Genomic DNA, 22,010 nt, shown 5'->3' on the forward strand with positions numbered 1-22,010 from the left:
CTAGCAAACTTCAGACGGGCCCGGACATGTACAGGCTTAAGCAGTGGGACACGTCTGGCACTGCAGGATCTGAGTCCATGGTGGCGTAGTGTGTTACTTATGGTAGGCCTTGTTACATTGGTCCCAGCTCTCTGCAGTTCATTCACTAGGTCCCCCCGCGTGGTTCTGGGATTTTTGCTCACCGTTCTTGTGATCATTCTGATCCCACGGGGTGGGATTTTGCGTGGAGCACCAGATCGAGGGAGATTATCAGTGGTCTTGTATGTCTTCCATTTTCTAATTATTGCTCCCACAGTTGATTTCTTCACTCCAAGCTGGTTGGCTATTGCAGATTCAGTCTTCCCAGCCTGGTGCAGGGCTACAATTTTGTTTCTGGTGTCCTTTGACAGCTCTTTGGTCTTCACCATAGTGGAGTTTGGAGTCAGACTGTTTGAGGGTGTGCACAGGTGTCTTTTTATACTGATAACAAGTTTAAACAGGTGCCATTACTACAGGTAATGAGTGGAGGAAAGAGGAGACTCTTAAAGAAGAAGTTACAGGTCTGTGAGAGCCAGAAATCTTGATTGCTTGTTTGTGACCAAATACTTATTTTCCACCATAATATGCAAATAAAATGAAAAAAAAACAGACAATGTGATTTTCTGGATTTTTTTTACTCAGTTTGTCTCCCATAGTTGAGGTCTACCTATGATGTAAATTACAGACGCCTCTCATCTTTTTAAGTGGTGGAACTTGCACTATTGCTGACTGACTAAATACTTTTTTTCCCCACTGTACCTTGCTTGGCTCACACCTTGAACCTGGTGGTGCAGTGCTTCCTCAAAAATTATCCGGAGTTAACAGCCCTGCTCCATAAGGTGCGAAGACTGTGCGCGCACATCCGCCGGTCGCCTGTACACTCCGTTCGTATGCAAAAGCTGCAGCGATTGCTCCACCTTCCCAACCACCGCCTCTTTATCGACATTGCAACAAGGTGGAACTCCACCCTGCACATGGTGGAGCGGCTGTGCGAGCAGAGGCAGGCCAAAATGCATTTGTGGGAGGATACACGGCCAGGCACGTTGAGAGCAGACATGGAGTTGACAGGTGTGCAGTGGTCGAAGCTGATAGACCTCTGTAAAGTCCTTCAGTGTTTTGAGGAATGCACACGGCTGGTAAGCGCAGACGACGCCATCCTAAGCATGAGCATCCCACTTATGCGTCTGCTCATGCAAACTTTGACGCACCTTAAGGAGCAGGCGTCTGCAGCCAATGTTGACGAGGAGGAAGAGGTGGAGGGAATCCTTGATGACATTCAGCCATTGTCTGCTCAGGGACCTCTCCTGGACGAGTTGGAGGAAGAAGAGGAGGAGGAGGATGATGATGGGGATGATTACTTAGGGGAGGAGGATGCATCTCGTGGGGCAAGTGAAAATGTTGGCGTGGCAAGGTCTGGTACAGGGTTTGTGCGTGACTGGAGGGATGTGGATTTGCCAGAAAGTGCTCCTTCAACCAGCACTCGCAGTGCATCATTGACACCGGGAACATTGGCCCACATGTCAGATTATGCCTTGCGGATCCTAAAAAGGAACCCCCGCATTGCCAAAATGATGAACGATGACGACTACTGGTTGGCCAGCATTCTGGATACACGCTATAAAGGCAAATTACAAAACATCATGCCACAGGAGAACCTTGACCTAATATTGGCTAATAAACAAGCAACTCTGGTAAATCGGTTGCTTGAGGCATTCCCAGCACACAGCAGCGGTGATGGTTCTCACACGAGCCGTACGGGCCGGGGGCAGCTTGGCAGAGGTGTTCATGGTGCACACAGCAGAAGTGGCGTTGGAGACAGGGGTTTCATGACAATGTTGTGGACTGATTTTTCAAGTACCGCTCACACAACTGGTAATACAGCATCGACGGAAAGTGACAGGAGACAGCAGTTGTCAACTATGGTTACAAACTACTTTTCCTCCCATATCGATGTTCTCCCACACAGGTCATTCCCCTTTGACTATTGGGCTGCTAAACTGGACACCTGGCCTGAATTGGCACAATATGCCTTACAGGAGCTCGCTTGCCCAGCTGCAAGTGTGCTATCGGAAAGAGTCTTCAGTGCAGCTGGATCAATCCTGACAGAAAAAAGGACCCGTCTGTCAACCCAAAATGTGGATGATCTAACCTTCATTAAAATGAACCATGCATGGGTTTCCAAGGATTTTGTCCCACCTTCCCCTGATGACACATAGGGTGACAGAAAAATGGCTTGCTTTGGTCCACCTCTTCCTGGGACTTGACCTATTTCGCCTTTTGCATCAGCTGAATGTCCAACATCAACATATGCCACTTTCTAAAACTCCCTAACTGTGCTGCCTCCCCCCCCCATGGCCGGGGTCACCACCTAGCGCACGACACCGTGCGAGTGCCGTTGCCCTGGACAGGTGGGTAGGCCGACTCTTGGGCACGGGCACTGGCACAGGGTCCCTCATAGTGCAATCAAGTGTCTCTGACGGTGGTGGTGCACACCCGCCGTCAGACACACCGCCGTACTATGAGGGGCCCAGTGCCAGTACCGACGCCCACGAGTGGGCCCCCCTTGCTTGGGCAGGGCCCCAGCATTTGCAATCTTTACCTCTCCCTGCTCCTCCGCTGTGTAGTCTGGGCCGTCAAATCCATACTGTGCCTGACACCGTCTGAGCCTGCCTCCTGATGTATAGACATATCTTTTGAATGTGTACGCTATCCATACATGTTATCCGGGGATATGGTACCCTTTCTCACCTTTGTGCAATCACTTGCAAGCCATACTGGGCCTTACACCGTCTGAGCCTGCCTCCTGATGTATAGACATATCTTTTGAATGTGTACGCTATCCATACATGTTATCCGGGGATACGGTACCCTTTCTCACCTTTGTGCAATCACGTGCAAGCCGTACTGGGCCTAACACCGTCTGAGCCTGCCTCCTGATGTATAGACATATCTTTTGAATGTGTACGCTATCCATACATGTTATCCGGGGATACGGTACCCTTTCTCACCTTTGTGCAATCACGTGTAACCCATACTGGGCGTGAGAACGGCTGGCGAGCTGTTAAGCAAGCTACAGCACCTGTGGTTTGCACACGTAAGTTTTTCATTTTTTTCAGGAATGACGGTTAGGCCTAATTCCGGAACTGCGGTTGACCTGCACTTACTGGGAAATCATCGTTCGCGAGTAATAATTGTAATCAATGATCCCCATCACTAACGTTGTTCAGCGGGTTATCTGCACCTGTAAGCGACAAACGCTGGCCTTTTCAGTGTAGCGCACATGCAGCCACGGACATGTAAGGGCATGACACACCAGTTATTGGCCAATCTCATGTGCCAGAGCCTCACGTGTCCCTCTAGTAAGCCGGACTCGGACCGCGGGGCATGACGGAGTCTCGTTCGTTAACGGAATTAAGCTTGCAATGTGTAATGATGTATAGTAGGTTTCTATGAAGACAGTGGCTAGATGATAGAGTCACAGACACAGGTATACGTGAAAGTAGTTTGTATTAAACAAGCAGCACAGAACAGCACAGGTGCTGGCGGAGCCAGATAATGACAGCAGTGGTAACAGCAGCAGAACTCAGTCCAGTAGATAGCAAGTTGTACACCGGCACTGTGTAGATGTAAGCAGACACAGTCTGAAGAATGCAGGCAAGGACAGTCACTTAGCCCTCTCCCTTGCGGGAGGGGAATCTTCGGGCACAGTGCAGTGGCAGAGAAAGTCACTAGGTAATTGATACTGGATGTGCAAAGGTAGCAGGGATAGTCTCTCAGGTGGAACGCACACAGCAGTCAAGATCTTCAGCGCATACCGTGAGTGCTGTAGGAGCGGTGAGCGGTGGAGGCAGGGCTGGAAGGAGCCTTCAGGCAGACACCGTCAGAAGGTCCAGGCGGCGGCGGTTAGGCAGCAGGTAATCCAGGTGGATTCAGCAGGAAGGAAGGAGGTAGCACAGCGTGCAACTCCCAGCTAGCAGATCAGGTACAAGACGAGATATACAAGCAAGGTAGTCACGTCCAGGAAAGCTATTTAAACCCGGCGGGCGGGACCAACAGGCGGTGATGTCACAGGAACCAGTATGGCCGAACGAAGCCAGGCTTAAGGGCAACAGTAAGGGCAAAGTCCGGAACACAGCAGAATAGGAACGATGCTTACATTATTCCCCCCTTAAAGAATGTCCTCCGGACAATCTTCGACCAGGCTTGTCCGGGTACCTTAGATGAAACTGCTCCAGCAGCCGCGGAGCACAGATATTCTCCACCGGTTCCCAGGAATTCTCCTCGACAGAGTATCCTTGCCACTTGACCAGATATTGCAACTTCCTTCTGAAGATCCGTGAATCCAGAATCTTCTCCACGACATATTGTTCATGTCCATCAACGAGCACTGGAGCTGGAGGAGAGGAAGTACGCCCTGGGAAAGAATTTGGTACAACTGGCTTTAGTAGGGAAACATGGAACACCGGGTGAACCTTCCAGGCAGGGGGTAATTTCAGACGCACCGCTACCGAATTCACTAGAGCCACGATCTTGTATGGCCCTACAAACTTCTGCCCCAGCTTGACAGTCGGTGCCCTCACCCTCAGATTCTTGGTAGACAACCAGACCGTATCTCCCACCCTATACACCGGAGCCGGCCTCCTGGTACGATCTGCTGCTCTCTTATACCTTTCCTGCGCAGTCGTCAAGGTGGTCTTCAGAGCTTCCAAATTCTGCTGTAAGAAAGAAAGATGGTCAGACACAGCAGGCACTGCAGCCTCCTTGGGGAACTGCGGCAAGATGCTTGGGTGGTAACCCTGATTAGCAAAGAACGGTGACTGCTTAGTCGAGGAGTGCTGCGAGTTGTTATATGTGAACTCTGCCAGGGGAAGCAGATCTACCCAATCGTCCTGCAGATGACTTAAGTAGCAACGGAGGTACTGCTCCAGGGTCTGATTCGTACGTTCCGTCTGTCCATTAGTCTGTGGATGGTAAGCCGAAGACAGACTTACTCTAATATCCAGAGCCGCGCAGAAACACCTCCAGAACCTAGACGTGAACTGCACCCCACGATCCGAGATCACCTCATCCGGGACTCCGTGCAGACGGACCACCTCTTGAATCAACAAGTCTGCAGTCTGTTTTGCTGTGGGTAATCCAGCGCAAGGGATAAAGTGTGCTGCCTTAGTGAGGCGGTCCACGACCACTAGAATGGTGTTCTTACCCTTGGAGACCGGTAGTTCAACAATAAAGTCCATTGAGATGGATCTCCAGGGACGAGATGGTATAGGCAAGGGTTGTAACAACCCGGAAGGCGACGCACGAGGCGTCTTGAACCGAGCACATACCTCGCAGGATGACACGTATCCCTCCACGTCCTTCCGGTACGAAGGCCACCAGAAGTACCGAGCCAGGAACTCTTGGGTCTTCGTTATTCCACGATGTCCCCCAATCTTAGAATCATGGATCAGTCGGAGGACTTCAAGTCTTGTCACCTCTGGTACATACAGCCGATTCTCCTGTAACCACACTCCTCCATTGTAATTTAGGCTTACTTCGGGGGTAGGTTGCCTTAGCAACGGATCTGCTGCGTATGCTGCTTTGATCTCAGACAGAAGATCCTGATGATGGATTGCAGAGATGAAATGAGCGGGAGACACAACAGTACTAGGAGACGACTTAATCACTTCCTCAGGAGCAGCAATCCTAGATAGCGCATCTGCCTTACCATTCCGTGCCCCCGACCTGTAGGAGATGATGAAGTTGAATTGGTTTAGAAACAAGCTCCAACGTGCCTGACGTGGGTTCAAACATCTTACGGACTGCATGAATTCCAGGTTTCGGTGGTCGGTAAGAACTGTAATCGGAGTTGAGGACCCCAGCAGCAAGTGTCTCCACTCCTTGAATGCCGTCACAATCGCCAGTAACTCCTTGTTCCCTACGTCATAGTTCTTCTGCGCCGGGGATAGCTTCTGAGAAAGAAAGGCACAAGGATGAAGAACTGCCTTCTCACCTCCTCTCTGTGACAACACTGCTCCGATGGCGACATCCGATGCGTCCACCTCAAGAGTAAAGCTCAGGTCTGGGTCTGGATGTCTTAAGATGGGAGCCGACACAAATTTGTCCTTCAGCCGTGTGAACGCCTCCTGGGCTTGCGGAGTCCACCGGAACGGTACCCCCTTCTTGGTCAGTTGGGTGATGGGAGCCACAATCTCAGAGAAGTTACGGATGAAGCGCCTATAGAAGTTGGCGAATCCCACAAACCTCTGAACTTCCTTCACCGATCCTGGCGCTGGCCACTCCTGGATCGCTCTGGTCTTTTGATCGTCCATCTGGAGACCCTGTGGAGAGATGACATAACCGAGGAACTGCACTGTTGCCCTGTGGAACTCGCATTTCTCCAATTTGATGTAAAGATGGTTATGCAGCAGGCGTTGCAGCACTGTCCTCACGTGGAGCCGATGTTCCTCGAGATCACTGGAAAAGATTAAAATGTCATCGAGATACACAACCATAAATACATCAAGCACATCTCGGAAAATGTCATTAACAAAATGTTGAAAGGTTGCAGGAGCATTTCGTAGTCCGAACGGCATGACCCGTGATTCGAAGTGTCCATAACGGCAGCGGAAGGCCGTCTTCCACTCATCTCCAGACCGAATTCTCACGAGATTGTAGGCTCCCCGAAGATCCAGTTTGGTGAATATCTTAGCCTGCTTCACCCTCTCCAGTAGTTCAGAGATTAAGGGTAGCGGGTGCCGATTCATGACCGTTACCTTGTTTAAATCACGGTAGTCCATGCAAGGACGCAGACCCCCGTCCTTTTTCTTCACGAAGAAGATTGGTGCACCCGCAGGAGAAGTAGACGGCCGGATGAAGCCCTTGGCGAGATTCTCGTCGATGAAGTCCTTCAAGGCCTTTAATTCAGGACCAGACAAAGGGTAAATACGCCCGAATGGGATCTCCGCCCCAGATATCAGTTCTATCGGGCAATCATAAGGCCGGTGGGGAGGTAACATATCTGCCCTCTTCTTATCACATACCTCTGCCAGATCCTGATACTCCATTGGTAATTGTCCCTCAGTCGTAGCTACTACCTTGGGGATAGCAGCGACCTTAGGAATAGCGGGGTTGCTGTTAGAACTTGGAGGGAACTGCACTTCCCTGGTCTCCCAGTTGATGCGAGGATTCTGAACCTGGAGCCAAGGTAACCCCAGGATAATAGGAAAGTGAGGAGAAGATATTAGTAAAAAGGACAAATGTTCCACATGTTCCTCTCCAATGCATACCTTCACCGACTCAGTCTCCATGGTTACCGGTCCCGATGTAAGTGGTGACCCGTCTACTGTCTCCATCAAGACTGATGACTCCCTCTTCACTGCCCTGATTCCATGCTTCCTTGCAAACGCGATATCCATGAAGTTTCCACTGGCCCCGGAGTCCAACATGGCGGCGCTCTCGACACACCGACCCTGGAAGCAGACCCTCAAGGATAGGTAATAGTGGGAATTCTTCTTAGTAGCGAAGGAGGAAACGACGGATGTCATCGAGATCACCACTGCGTTCAATGGAAGAGATGCCAGCGAATTCATATCGGCAAAGTCCAGGTCTCTCTGATTGTCTCTGCCCCCCGAATTGTTCAGATCTAGGACGCAGGACTCCCCCGCCTCGGAGTTGCAATCAATGATAGCTGCAGCCGTCTTACGTCTCCTGACTGGACACTCGGAGATGAAGTGACCGGTCCCCCCGCAGTAGAAGCACAGGTTTTCCTTAAAGCGATGCTCCTTGCGGGCATCAGGAGGATTTCTACGTACGGCATCCACCTGCATCGGTTCGGGCTCGGGCTCGGGATTCCTCCTGCTGGTGACATCTCTGGAGGGAGAAGAGAACGGAACAGTGTTATTAAACCGTAGATCAGACCAGCGCTCCTGTCTGCGCTCAGAGAGTCGATTGTCAATGCGGATGCAGTGGTTGATGAAGTCCCCAAGAAGCACGGGCGAGTCCCCGCGTGCCAGTTCATCCTTAACTGCCGTAGACAATCCCCTGCGGAAGATGGCCTGCTTGGCTGCCCCGTTCCAGGTGGTGTCTAAAGCCCATCTACGGAAGTCCAATGCATACTCCAGCACCGAACGCTTCCCCTGCCGAAGGGTCAGCAGCGTCGTCTCAGCAGTATTAGCTCGGTTCGGGTCATCAAACATCTGCGTCATTGCGGCAATGAAATTGTCCATAGAGTTAAGCAGAGGGTCGTCGGTCTCAATCAAAGGGTTGGCCCACGCGAGCGCCTTACCAGACAGCAGCATGACTATGGTCAGAACTTTGGAGCGTTCCGTAGTGAACTGTGGGGCATGAGCAGCAAAGAAGATCCGACACTGGTTCAAAAATCCTCGGAATTTATCCCTCTCACCAGCGAACCGGAAGGGTGGAAGCTTCGGGAAGGTCGGTGTAGTATCCCGGGCAACACCTGCTACCTGCGCGGCTGGGGCCTGTTCCAGAGCAGCAATCCGATCGAGCTGCATAGGAATCGCTTGCTCCAACGCCAGAACACGATCACCCTGAAGAGGAGCTGCTTGTTCCAGCGCCGTAATCCGATTTGCCAGTCGTTGCAACTGTGCCTCTGCTGCCCCGACGTTGTGTTCGATACGTTGCTCCAGCGTGTCCAGCTGGGTCCTAATGCCTGCCACATCCTACCGTATCAAAGCAAGCTGCTTGCTTACACGTTTCTCCAGGGACTCTACACCTGCAGTCTCCATATTGGTGGCTTGTATATCCTGTAATGATGTATAGTAGGTTTCTATGAAGACAGTGGCTAGATGATAGAGTCACAGACACAGGTATACGTGAAAGTAGTTTGTATTAAACAAGCAGCACAGAACAGCACAGGTGCTGGCGGAGCCAGATAATGACAGCAGTGGTAACAGCAGCAGAACTCAGTCCAGTAGATAGCAAGTTGTACACCGGCACTGTGTAGATGTAAGCAGACACAGTCTGAAGAATGCAGGCAAGGACAGTCACTTAGCCCTCTCCCTTGCGGGAGGGGAATCTTCGGGCACAGTGCAGTGGCAGAGAAAGTCACTAGGTAATTGATACTGGATGTGCAAAGGTAGCAGGGATAGTCTCTCAGGTGGAACGCACACAGCAGTCAAGATCTTCAGCGCATACCGTGAGTGCTGTAGGAGCGGTGAGCGGTGGAGGCAGGGCTGGAAGGAGCCTTCAGGCAGACACCGTCAGAAGGTCCAGGCGGCGGCGGTTAGGCAGCAGGTAATCCAGGTGGATTCAGCAGGAAGGAAGGAGGTAGCACAGCGTGCAACTCCCAGCTAGCAAATCAGGTACAAGACGAGATATACAAGCAAGGTAGTCACGTCCAGGAAAGCTATTTAAACCCGGCGGGCGGGACCAACAGGCGGTGATGTCACAGGAACCAGTATGGCCGAACGAAGCCAGGCTTAAGGGCAACAATAAGGGCAAAGTCCGGAACACAGCAGAATAGGAACGATGCTTACACAATGTGTGCATCTGTTCTGTAGCTGGCATGGTTGAGGTTGCCCGTGTTGAGTCAAATTACGCCATAGGCTCCACTCCTGGTGGTGCCCTTCTGGACATTCCTTTAAGGTTCAGCTTTGCAACCATACTGCCCACATAAAACAAACACTTTGCCTTCATGAACGCTGTTTGGAGGGTCATGACTCGTGGGAATAACGCCGCCCAATCAGTTAACCTGCTAGAGAGATCCTTCGTTGCTCCCAAGCATGACATCACACTCCCTAGGAGGAAGGTAATGCCACTGTGGCGACCGTACTCCTGGGGGCGACACAAGTGCACGGATGCCCAGCCAATGCTCGATGAATCTGCTGGTACATTGACCCAGACCACTACATTCCCCTCGCACGCTACCCGGCCTGAATCTGACCCTGATGAAACTCAGGTTACCCTTCCCATATACAGTTCCATCTTACACGGTGACAAAGAGGAAGCTGCAGATGAAAGTGCAGGTTCGGCCCACCCGCCATCAGACACACCACCGTACTATCAGGGGCCCTGTGCCAGGGCCGTCGCCAACGAGTGGGCCCCCCCTGCTTGCTCAAGATCACAGCACTTGCAAGGTTGAAATACTGTGCAGTGAGATGGAAGATGGGGACGACGAGGAGTCCAGACTAGTACAGGGATTCCCTAGCGAGGAGACTTACTTCATTGTTTTCAATGTTGGGACAGCAATTTTTGGGGAGCACTATACTCTGGAGAATGATAGATGGGGCCCACCATACACTGGAACATTCCAAAGGTGGACATCAGACACTGGAGCAGCATTTACAGGGCCCATTATACACTAGAGCATTAGAAATGGGGCCCATTATGTTTGGAGCATTATTTGGGCCCATAAGACAGTGGAGCTTCATCCATGGGGACCAACATATACTGTAGCATTATGTGGAGCTCATCATATACTGTTTCAAACATTATATGGGACCAATGATTCTGTATGGAGAAATAGATGGGCCTCGTCATGAGATGTAAAAAGTGAAGTATTTTTCATTGTACTATACCGCTATTTCTCTGCCGTATCGGAGCATGATGAGTTGTGGTATTATGTGTTAAAGGGGCGCTCTTTCGCCCAGGGCACATGAAAACCTGGAGCCAGCCCTACCCCCCCACAACTTTAGCCAAATAACCCCCATTTTTCAGTGCGTAACTTGTATTATGAAGTTAATTAAGGTTGACCAGCTTAAGTAAGAAGAATTGATGCTTTTGGCATTCAAATGAGCACTGTAGGTGTGTTTCCTGTCCTCCTCTCACTGCCGACTTTTATTCCCCATTGACTTACATTGGGTTTCGTGTTTCGGGACGACCCCGACTTTTCCCTATAATCGGCCGATCTTGCTCGACCCGACTTTTGGAAAAATCGGGTTTCACGAAACGAAACTCGACCATAAAAAACCAAAATCGCTCAACTCTAACCGATATCAATTGCGACAGCGGTATTTAATTGGTTGCAAGTGGGTCACAAGATCCCCTTAGTAACCATCAGTCCCACGCAATGAAAATTGAGGGTGCCCATTGTTACCATAGTGGTACCCCGAGGTCATGTGATGACCTCAGGGTTTGGTGGCTTGTGAGATTCACTGACAGTCTCATGCACTGCAGTACATGAGTACACTTGGCACTTCTTGCTTCATAAATTACACTAACATTTCCATTTTTTTTGTCAAAAATTCAATTTTGGTTTATTTAAACATTTTTTTTAATCCTTTCAAAATTTTGCCTTATACACAAGTCATACTAAAAGGACAACATGTTTAACATTTTTTTTCCTGTAAACATAAATTTCTTGTCGTTTTAGAATGTTTTATTGTCAGTCCTTAAAGTGGAGTAAAAGTGTGACACCATTGTTCTCAGCAGCGATCTTGGAGTCAGATATGTTTCCAGGAGTTGCATCTGCCCCACATCCTTAGTGTCTGCATGCACCATCATCAGCACTTCCCCGTCCCTTACCACATGCCTTACGCATTTTCTGATTGCTAGGTTTCTTCAAACCAAGTTAATTTTTAATTAAATAAAAAATTTCACCTACAGCAGTCTAAACAGTTTTTGGCAGTTTAATACCAACAGGCCACGTAATACGCTATGGATGAGTTATTGAATCCAGAAAAATGTTTCTATGCTTTTTTTTTTAGTGTTATAAAACACAAAAATGTACCACAAATCATGTAATACTGTATGGGGACAATATTGTAATTTTTTTCTCACCCCCTCCCAATAAAAAACTATCTGGTCACATGCAGCTGCTATATATTTTGCAACAGACTGCTAAGCCCTCATCCCTGCCTAGAGCCTTTATTCTACCACTGTCCCTGCTCCTGCAACTTGTCTCTAGGCTAAATGCAGAATGTATCTGATACAAACAGCAAAGCCCTGGATTAGCTCTTAGAAGGGCTGTTGGTATGATTGTTTAGTATCAGCAGCAATACCAAAGCTAGAAGACTGATTCATTCAACTGTGCCCAACGCCCTGGACAAACACTATCTCCCTTCAATACGAACTGTCCCTGAGCTGTGCAATGGCGTCAGTGTGCTCATTCCTAGTGGCAAACCATGCATGCCTGGTATATCTACAATATGAGACAGTAGCAGACCATGGAGTAGGGAAGGAGACTACAGTGTATGCTCATTCCATCACAATAGAAGTACAAGACAAATGAATCAATTGAAGAGGATAGCATGGGGCATGGGAAGTATCCTTCGGAGCGTGATATCTTCAATATGAAACAAATTGAAAAATAAGTTTTATTGTGGGCTACACACATATTGGGTGTAAGTGCATGTAACAAACTCAAGAGCAGAGCCTGCTCCATACATGGTGGGTGTCGGCTATTTTATACATACAGGTGATTCTCACAAAATTAGAATATCATCAAAAAGTTAATTTATTTCAATTTTTCATTATAAAAAGTGAAACTCATATAGAGTCAATACAAACAGAGTGATCTATTTCACGTGTATATTTCTGTTTATGTTGATGATTATGGCTTACAGCCAATGAAAACCCAAAAGTCATTATCTCAGTAAATTAGAATACTTTATAACACCAGCGTGAAAAACGATTTTAAAATCCAAAATGTTGGCCTACTGAAATGTGTGTTCAGTAAATGCACTCAATACATGGGTCTTCTTTTGCATCAATTACTGCTTCAATGTGGCTTGGCATGGAGGCAATCATCCTGTGGCACTGCTGAGGTGTTATGGAAGCCCAAGTTGCTTTGATAGCAGCCTTCAGCTCGTCTGCATTGTGGGGTCTGTTGTCTCATCTTCCTCTTGACAATACCCCATAGATTCTCTATGGGGTTCAGGTCAGGCAACTTTGCTGGCCAATCAAGCACAGTGATACTGTTGTCTTTAAACCAGGTATAGGTACTCTTGGAAGTGTGGACAGGTGCCAAGTACTGCTGGAGAATGAAATTTCCATCTCCAAGAAGCTTTTCGGCAGAGGGAAGCATGAAATGCTCTAAAATTTCCTGGTAGATGGCTGCGCTGACTTTGGCCTTGATAAAACACAGTGGACCTACACCAGCAGATGACATGGCTCCCCAAACCATCACTGATTGTCGAAATTTCACACTAGACGTCAAGCAGCTTGGATTGTGTGCCTCTCCACTCTTCCTCCAGACTCTGGGACCTTGAATTCCAAATGAAATGTAAAATTTACTTTAATCTGAAAACAACACCTTGGACTACTGAGCAACAGTCCAGTTCTTTTTTTCCTTAGCTCAGGTAAGACGCTTCTGGCATCTGTTGGTCATGAGTGGCTTGACACAAGGAATGTGACACTTGTAGCCTGTGTCCTGAAAACATCTATGTGTGGTGGCTCTTGAAGCAATGACTCCAGTAGCAGTTCACTCCTTGTGAATCTCCCTCAATTTTTTGAATGGCCTTTTCTTAACAGTCCTTTCTAAGCTGCAGTTATCCTGTTTGCTTGTGCACCTTTTTCTACCACTTTTTTTCCTTCCACTCAACTTTCCATTATTATGCTTGGACACAGCACTCTGTGAACAGCCAGCTTCTTTAGCAATGACCTTTTGTGGCTTACCCTCCTTGTAGAGTGTGTCAATGACTGCCTTCTGGACATCTGTGAAGTCAGCAGTCTTCCCCATGATTGTGGAGCCTACTGAAACAGACTACTTTTAAAGCTTTTGCAGGTGTTTTTTGCTAATTATTCTAATTTAACTTTGATAATGACTTTTGGGTTATCATTGGCTGTAAGCCATAATCATCAACATTAACAGAAGTAAACACTTGAAATAGATTACTCTATTTGTAATGACTCTGTATGCTTAACCCCTTCCCGCCAAATCCAGTTTTCCTGACAAGCCCAAATTTTTCAAATGTGACCATTGTCACTTTGTAACATCACAAAAAACCCATCAAGATGAAAATGGCACAAAAAACTGATTAATTATACAAAAACACAAAAAAAATCCAGTATACAGTGCCAGTATATAAAATGTACAAATTTTATTAACTCACTAACAGAGTATACTTATATAGAATAATACACTCACAATATAGAAAAAATTCATTCAAGGTCACTATTAAAACCACAATAGGGGTTAGTACCAACAAAAAGCCTGACCTCTACAGCCATTGTAAACAGTGTTTCAATATTATCCCTAGAATGCCATCAAAATCTCAAGTGCCTGGTATATTACATGTCTACTCATGGCATAAATATGGAGTATAGTAATAAAGTGAGCGCCTCCTGACGAAGGGACGAAACGCGCGTTGGGGCACTTGGGGAGACCACATCCTGCAGACCACCTCGTATGTAAGTGCTCACTTTATTAGCCAAGATGATTGCCTATAAAATGAGGGTAGTCTTTCTTTGATGCAGTAGTGGAACAGTAGTGGATGGTGAAATATGGAGCTGGAAAGTAAAAAGTTCAAACCATTGTTACGCTTTTGCCTGTCAGTATACTTTGAACAATATAGTTATTCATTTCTGTGCCGTTTCCACAAACACTTTTAAACCGGCTGAACAGAATATTTGTTTCCCACCATTTATAGTGTACATTTCCATAATCTAAATAACTATTACTATAAACCTTCTTAAAATGTGTTTTAGTTTTAATCGTCCCTCGTGCATTAAATGTATACCTGGTACTGTATGTGAAAAAGACAGGCCCCAATCATTGTCATTGAGATGTTCCAATAAATGCCCAATGTCATTATATCTAATCTCCCAAATAAAAATAATTGTATCTGTAAATCTTTAATAGAAGATATTATATTTAGATCAATAGTTATAAATAGAAATACCATTTTCCTCAAAATGATTCATATAACTGTTCACAAAACTGAGCTCAAATTGCGTGTCCATTGCGGTCCCACGGGTTTGTTTATAAATGTTGCATTCAAACTTAAAAATCTTTTGATTGGGGATATATTTTATTGCTTGTAAAACAAACTGACCCTGAGCTGGATGCACCAACATTAGTAAAACATTTTTCATGAGGATTATTAGAATATAATGCAGAAACATCAACAGATCCCCACAAATAGCATTCTCTCCAGGGGAAATCTTGGATTAATGTGACAAGATGAGAAGAATCTTTGAGATGTGATTTCAGTGTAACTACATGTTTTTGCAGATATGCATCAACAAAATGTTATCATGTACAGGAAAGTGAAGAAATTCCTGATATACTGGGTCTTCCCAGAGGTTTAGTTATATCTCTATGCACTTTTGGTAAGTGATAAATGGTAGCCATTACTGGATTTTTTTTACTAAAATGTAATCTTTATAATAATAATAATAATAATAATAATAATAATAATAATAATAATAATAAATGTTATTTCTATAGTGCCGACATATTCCGCAGCACTTTAGATTTCTGAGGGGACTTGTACAGACAATAGACATTACAGCATAACAATAATCACATAGAACATAACAGATACCAAGAGGAATGAGGGCCCTGCTCGCAAGCTTACAATCTATGAGGAAAAAAGGTCGACACGAAAGGTGGGTGGTAACAGTTGCCCTGATTGTATGGACCAGCCATAATGTTAAGTGTGTAACAGTACAGATGCAGAGGGCTAATGGATGCATAAAGCATGTGGGAACATGATGCGGGGAACCTGGTTATGGTAAAAACTTTTGGCTGTGCCCCATAGGGATAGATTAGGTTAATGTGTTGAGGCGGTAGGCCTGTCTGAATAAATGAGTTTTCAGGGCACGCTTAAAATTGTGGGGATTGGGGACTAATCGTATTGACCTGGGAAGTGCATTCCAAAGAATTGGCCCAGCACGTGTATAGTCTTGGAGACAGGAGTGGGAGGTACTGATTATTGAGGATGCTAACCTCAGGTCATCAGCAGAACGGAGGGCGCGGGTAGGGTGGTATACTGAAACAAGGGAGGAGATGTAGGGTGGTGCTGAGCCATGAAGAGCTTTATGGGTGAGGGTAATAAGTTTGTACTGGATTCTGGAGTGAATGGGTAGCCAGTGTAATGACTGGCACAAGGTAGAGGCATCGGTGTAACGATTGGCGAGGAATATGATCCTGGCAGCAGCATTCAAGACAGATTGGAGGGGGGAGAGTTTGGTAAGAGGGAGACCGATTAGAAGAGAGTTACAACAGTCGAGACGAGAATGAATAAGAGAAACAGTCATGATTTTTAATTATTATTACCTTTATCTGTATTACAAATCACAATATTACAGTTATTTTTCAAACTGAGTTATACATTTCTGGTTATTTCCTCAAATTTTCCCTGATTTTTATACCTAAGTTCAATTTTTTAAATTCACTGGCTACCATAGAGGATATTGTTTCAATGTGGTTACCTCTATAGTTTGTATGAGCACTTGTGGTGAAATCCTGAGGGAATTAGAATAATATTCCCACTGCATGATTTATCAGTTGAATGTGGACTAGAATCACTAATGGATGTTTGTGTTACTTGTGTGATCTTTTTATTGTTAGTACACTCCTGAATGACAGAATGCCTCTTGGACGTCAGTATCCTAATAAAGCTACAATTAAAACTAATTTAATTTAGTGGCTGGACAAAAAGATAGACTTTTGATTTAAAACTTTTCTCATTTGGATCTAGAATGTGGAAGACACATTGATAAGTTTTACTCCCCTAAGGCTACTTTCACACTAGCATCGTGCACTGCACGTCGCTATGCGACATTGCAGCGCACCGACGTATAATGTGGAAACGCCGCACAACGGGAGCAGCGGATGCTGTTTTTCATCGCATCCGCTGCCCCATTGTGAGGTGCGGGGAGGCGGGGGCGGAGTTCCGGCACCAAAAAACATTACATGTAACGTTTTTTGGTGGCGACGGTCCGACGCAACCGTCGCACGACGGTTGCGACGTGTGGCAAGGCGTCGCACTGCGTCATTAATAAAAGTCTATGGAGAAAAAACGCATCCTGCAAGCACTTTTGCAGGATGCGTTTTTTCTTCAAAACGACGCATAGCGACGTGCAGTGCACGACGCTAGTGTGAAAGTAGCCTAACTTGTTTCGCTTCAAATCCTGTGTTTCTGGGTGACTTACCATTCTTGCTTGCATAGCAATGCCTCCCTTATATCCCCTCGTGAGTTTTTTCTGTGTTGGTTTTGGGACTTTGTTTCAAGGCATAAGTAGCCACTAGATTAATTACTTGTGGTCATGGTATAAATGATATTGATTGTGAGGTAATGGAGGAATTTGGTAAATTTGTCTTACTTTGAAGGTTCAAGGGGTTTGTGTTAGGGGACTGTTGTTGAGAGCAGTGAATAAAAAATCATGCTCAACGGGTCTAGTGGAAATGCTATAACAATGTTAGTCTATAGACTGATGGCATGTCTTTCCAGAGGCAGATGGATTAGTACAAAAACCTACAGTAGGGGTATGATCAGTTGAATTATGAGATGTGATATTACAACCATACGTGGTGGGGGGAAAATTGAGAGATTGTTTGTTTTTTAGGTGGAATACAATGTGAAGAAGAATCAAATTCTATGATCAAAGGCAATGTATCCGTGATATTTTTAGGGGATAATACAACAGACACAGATTGGGAATTCCAGACATGTCTGTTCATAAATTGCTTTTATCACCCAGGCCTTACTTCCTTTTGAATATTCAACTCTTGGGGTAGAATCCCACCTGTGTCAGAAACAGAAGTTTCACACAGCTTTTATTCTACCAACATTATAATTATGGTTAATTGCTGCTAGCTGGTTTCAAGCTACCATGGCATCATTTGAATAATTAATTTCTTTTGGCGTGGATTTGGAGCATAGACTATGATAGATTTCAGGCTCACTAGTATGACCTTCAAAAAAACAATGTTGCTTCTAATCTTTTAGAAGTGATGGATTGCAAAATATTTGAGTGAGACTATCACATGCTGTTATTTTACGAAAGCCACTTTGTATTACTTATTTGATTCTCAGTTTATTGTAGATTTAGATATGCACAGATTAACATATCTCCCCAGCTATATTTATTCAAAACTAGAACCTCTGTATCCTTTCCAGAAGTTTGTGAACATCACCAAATATGTTTTTTTTATTGTTTATATCCATAAGCTCCAGGTTTCTGTGTTTCTTGTTTAGGAGGCCTCTAGAATTTTATTACCAATCGATTTAGCCACGTGCCAGATGTCAGATTGGTGTTTGATGTCTGAATAGTCCTGCTTCAAGATTTTTCAGATCGACACATGTCTATATGTGTCTAACAATGCTAATTGTGTAAACACTATGTAAGGAGGTGGCGGGGACCCTTATTTGCCTCCTCTATCCTATATGCCGGGCATGTGTGCTCTGTGCGGTGTCCTGAGGGTTTACTTGTATGCTAATGTTATCTATTACTGTTAATGTAATGTGCTATGTCTGTGTGTACTGTGTATATTGTTTATTGCATGTGTTAAGGTTAGGGACAGAAAGGGTTAAGTGAAGAAAGGGAGTTGGCCCAGCAGGCTGAAAAAGCAGCAATTTCCTGCTTCTGGAGCAGAGCCCGGCAGGCTTGCCCGTGGCAGGATGTGTTACACTGACGGGAGCAGGATATCACCCTGAAAGAGAACAACTTACTGCCATGGACTGCCGGGCAGTGGGAATGGGCACTGGAACTGTGTATATGCCCACCAAAGGACTGTGTGCTCCCAGGAACTGGATGGAAGCCAACAATGCTGCATATCTGGATAGGTAAAGCGCAGGAAGTGTTATCTCCTTTATCTCATCTTTATTAAAAGTTTGCCACTGTTGGTACCGAAGTATGACGTGTGGTGCATCCAGAGGATGCCGTTCCAGTATGGAGAGCAACTGTGTGTCAGAGGTAACTAACTGTGCCACAGAGCGGGAACTTTATCTGCCTTTTCACGTGCATGGGGCCAGGGTGCTCACTAGGGTGACCGCAAAAAATCGATGTCGGAATTTTGTCCATCTGGACCCCACAAAACGATTCCCCTTTCCAGATATTGAGATAGCCAAAATTTGAGCTCGATCAAACGACGTTAACCCGTGCCGCTCGTCGCTCAAAGTTTGAAAAAATCCAAATTGAGGTATTTTAAGATTTAGGTATTTTGCATAGTCTGTTAGACTATAAAGAATGTGATAACAACATTGCAGAAATAGCCCTTCCAAATTTTCGAACCATTTGTGGTATTTGAATGCAGAGTTGGTGGGATTATCGCTTTTTGATCCCACCATTACAGACAATGAAAAGTTGTTAATGGCTAATAAATTGCTCAGTAGCACAGATGAACCATCAGAGCAAAATACCTAAATCTTAAAATACCTCAATTTGGATTTTTTCAAACTTTGAGCGACAAGCGGCACGGGTTAACGTCGTTTGATCAAGCTCAAATTTTGGCTCTCTCAATATCTGGAAAGGGGAATCGTTTTGTGGGGTCCAGACGAACAAGATTCTGACATTTTTTCCCCCCCATATGAGATCCGGTCACCCTAGTGCTCACTGACTGTGATCTAGTGGACTCGCCCATGACTACCTCCCTGTGCCACCTTGTTACAACTATTCAAAACCAATCTTTTCCAAGCCAACCAATGTAATTGTTGGCACTCATTGCTCTACGGTGAATTAACAGATTTCCTTTATTTCAGCATCCATCATTGAGTAGACACAATATTTGGCTGAATAGACTGGACTAGCTGCAGGTCTGTATTTTACTTGATTAAGTACCGTATCCTGGTCTTTTTGCCTCTCTTGATTTATGGCAGGGAATATATACTGTTTGGGATTTTTGCAGTATTTAGATTTCCTAATGGCTTTTATGTTAAGCAATCTGAAAAAAATGTTGGATTTTTAAAAAAAAAAATACTTCCACTTAGGAGTGTGTCCCAGAGGTGTCAAATATGTTTTTTTCTCACACTTCACTTCAATCGTTCTTGAACTTACCATGAATTTCTTCTTGAATTGAACTAAATGTGCATCACACTTGTTTTCATTGCAAAGGCATAAGACTTATTCATTTTTTTTCAATGATGACTCAGACTAGATATTTTAATTCCATCACACAATGTTTATCTTAAGTATGTAGATCTTCAAACTCATCATTTTGATCAGTCATCATCACTATCCACATCAAAGGGTTCTTCAACTTCCTCATCATCATCTTCTTTACAATCACTTAAAAGAAAAGTGGAATTATTTGGATCATTAATGGTATCTTTCTCAGCTACTTTTTTGTCATTTTCTGAAATCATTACAGGTGTGACATAATTTTGAAAGGCTATTGGTGAACAAGTGAAATATTTTTCTGAAGATTTCATTGGGGTTGATGTTAATGAAAAAAGGAAAATCTATTGTCTTGATGGACGATACCTCAGATGTTTCTTGAATTTCTTCAGTGTTGTAAAAACAACATGTCATACATTCACATAATCAACAGTTTGTGGAGAAATATAACTCTTTGCTGTCATTGTTTTGGTTGGTATAATTATTATTTCAGGACTGCTTTAAGAATGGCTTTTAGATGTTCCAAATTCATTGCACATGGGTTTCCATTGGGTTTGAGATAAATGTGTCTATTTAAGGTTGAGCAATTTTCAACCAAATGTATCTGGATTTACAGAAAAGTGCCTGTTGGGATGTGAACGCTCTTGCTGTCATAGAGGGTCGTCACCCAGGCAGAATTTTTGCTTTCTTGGCCTTTTTTCAGAGAATATGAATGATAACACCAAAACTTTTTCTCCACTCATGGTTAGTGGTTGGGTGAAGCCATTTAATGTCAAACTACTGTGTTTTCTCATTTTAAATCATAATGACAACTCAAAACATCCAAATGACCCTGAGCAAATGTTCACATACCCCCTTTATTAATAATACTGTGTATTGCCCCCTTCTGTCATCAATGACAGCTTGAAGTCTTTTGTGGTAGTTGTGGATGAGGTTCTTTATTTTCTCAGATGGTAAAGGAGATAGGAGATTGCAGCTGCTACTGATTTTATCTAGATAGGAGAGGAAGGAGGGAGGAACTATACAAGTGTATGGAGTGAGGCCACACCCACTAGTCGAGTTCTGACTGGGGGTATGTATACCGCATACGTACCCGACGGTCCCGGCTCAGAAACCGGCGAATCCTCGCAGAACACAGTGCATCCGCTGGGGGATTCATAAGCCTGCAGTCAAAGAGAGTGAATGCAAACTTATCAAGTTAGACCAGACAACCCCTTTCTTGTCATTCATTTGTACACCTCATCTACGCCAATGTTGACACTATTAAAGTTTCAACTCTAGTAAATTGCCAATTTTTTTCTTGCGATCAAATAAAAATGGATTGACATTTCTTTTTAAGTTCTTTTTATCAAAATTTTATAACTAATTACAACATGGGTTACGTTTAAGTATAACATGTTCAGAGATTATATATGTTGTGAGGTAGCGCTGTCATTCAAGTAGGGGATACTCGCTTGGCAGCCACAAAATCAGATCCGGCACAGGTTTTCATAAAGCATAACACAGTCCATGCGGTTTATTCCTCCTTCATAAACCCATAGAAGCAACATAAACAGCATTACAGCATAGTGTCCATTATAGCTTCACTCTGGTTAAGCCTGTGGTCACACAGGTTACTCAATGTCCATACTCAGGCTCTTCAGCCTCATCATTATCTCTCCCACGTCAGGGTTTCCTCATGGCTGTTTCCCTACGCTGCAGACATCCACTCTCTTCTCTGGGACACTAAGACGCTGGCAGCCATGACACACAGCCACTCCACAGGCTGTTAGCCAGGAGATGCTTCTCCTAGCGGGACCTTCCACACTGGACCAACCGGGTCCCAGCATTCACCTCATGTGACCTACCCTGGCCACCTTATATGGTCCGTAGCCACGTCCACCGGGTCACATGGCTATGACCTCATCACAGGTCCTTCACACACATATACACTTTACAATAGCGTTAATAAACACACCCCCTGGGTGGGTTTGGAGGTAACTAGTTCCTGACACATTGAACCAGCACCTCAGCTGTATCACTACTGATTAACACACACATAAATCTCC

This window comes from Dendrobates tinctorius, unplaced genomic scaffold (assembly GCF_039654945.1).
Source record: "Dendrobates tinctorius isolate UK_male_01 unplaced genomic scaffold, ASM3965494v1 ptg000011l, whole genome shotgun sequence".
NCBI classification, from domain to species: Eukaryota; Metazoa; Chordata; class Amphibia; order Anura; family Dendrobatidae; genus Dendrobates; species Dendrobates tinctorius.